Raw genomic sequence first — 2,008 nt, forward strand, 5'->3', positions numbered from 1 at the left:
GTACGACTAGAACGTCTAATCCTACAAAAAAGGAAGAATCCTAGCATAAAAGAAAAGAAAACTAGTTTAAACTAGTATGGTGCCATGAAGGGCATTGTCCACCACCATTACATCTAATCCTAAGAAAAGAAAGAATCCTAACCTAAATGAAAAGAAAATTAGTTTAAACTAGCATGGTGTTACGAAGGGCATTATATACTACTAACAATTCTAATCCTATGGAAAGGAAGAATCCGAACCTAAAGGAAAAGAAAACTAGATTAAACTAGGATGATACCACGAAGGGCATGGTCCATTACTAGCATGTCTAATCCTAAGGAAAGGAAGAATCCTAACCTAAAGAAAAAGAAATCTGGATTAAACTAGGATGGTGCCACAAAGGGTGTTATCCACCCCTCGCACGTCTAATTCTATGGAAAGAAAGAATTCTAACCTAAAGGAAAAGAAGATGGATTAAAATTAGGATGGCACCATAAAGGGCGTTATCCACCACTAGCAATTTTTTCCTAAGAAAAGGTAAAATACTAACCTAAAGGAATAGAAAGCTATATTAAATTAGGATGGTGCCACGAAAGGCGTTATCCACCACTAACATGTCTGATCTTACGGAAAGGAAGAATACTAACAAAAAGAAAAATAAAGCATGATTAAATTAGAATGGTGCCAAGAAGGATGTTATCCACCACTAGCACGTCAGATCCTAAGGAAAGGAAGAATCCTAAAATAAAGGAAATGAAAACTGGACTAAACTAAAATGGCAACATGAAGGGTGTTGTCCACTACAAGCACGTCTAATCCTAAAGAAAGGAAAAATTCTAACTGAAAGGAAAATAAAACTAAATAAAATAATGATTATGCCACGAATGACATCATCCACCACTTGCACATCTAATCGTTAGGAAAGAAAGAATGCTGACCTAAAGGGAAAAATATATATTAAACTTGGGTGGTGCAATAAAGGACGTTGTTTGTTCTCTGGGCAGAAATCGAGCTCCTGGGAGAGACGGTGTAACAGCCTCCTTTTTCAAGAGTTTTTGGGAGATTGTAGGGGAGCAAGTTACCAAGGCTTGTTTGGAATTCTTTGAATCAGGATTTATGGATCCTTCTTGGAAGGAAATGGTGGTGGTTCTTGTGCCTAAAGTCAAAAATCCTGAGCATCCATCCAATTTTAGACCCATCAGCCTCTATCAGACAATTTATAAAGTGGTTGCAAAGGTTTTAGTGAACATAATTAAAGGGGTGCTGCCTAAGCTTATTTCTGAGGAAGAGGCTGCATTTGTTCCGGGGCGATCTATTTCCAACCATTGTTTGTTGGGGCAGGAGGTAATTAATAAGTTCAAAATCTCTAAAGCTTCCTCAGGCTTTTTTGCGTTGAAAGTGGACATGGAGCAAGCTTATGACAAGATGAGCTGGAAGACATTAGAGCTGATTATGAGGCATATGGGGTTCCCTCAAAGGTTTTCTGATTGGGTTTTAAAATGTGTCCAAGAACCAAAGTTTGCTCGGAGTTGCTTTCACTGCACATCCACCAAAACTATCAGAAGATGGGAGTTTCTATTAGTGGTGGGGGACCTTTGGTCTCTCACCTACTTTATGCTGACGATGCTTTGCTTTTTGCAGGTGCTTCTATTCCTAATCTTAGGAATATCATCTCCATTATGGAAGATTATTGTTCATGGACGGGGCAGAGGGTGAATAGAAGTAAATGTGCCATTCTATTCAGCAAGAAGGTTTCTTCTGCTGCAAAGTCCAAGTTGGCCAAGATTGTAGGCTATAGAAGAGTGGAGGAGATGGAATATTTGGGACTAAAGTTTGCTTTGAGAAGGCTTACAAAGGTGGACTTTGCTCCATTAATTCAGAAGGTGCGCAGTCATACGTTGGCTTGGGGGATCAGACACCTGTCCTTTGCTGGGAGGATTACATTGATAAATTATGTACTGATTCCAACATATGTTATGTTGTGTCTCACACAATTGTGTCAAAATCTGTGCTGAATGAGATGGAAAAG

The sequence above is a fragment of the Dendrobium catenatum genome, unplaced genomic scaffold, assembly GCF_001605985.2.
Source record: "Dendrobium catenatum unplaced genomic scaffold, ASM160598v2 fragScaff_scaffold_1595, whole genome shotgun sequence".
Classification (NCBI taxonomy): Eukaryota; Viridiplantae; Streptophyta; class Magnoliopsida; order Asparagales; family Orchidaceae; genus Dendrobium; species Dendrobium catenatum.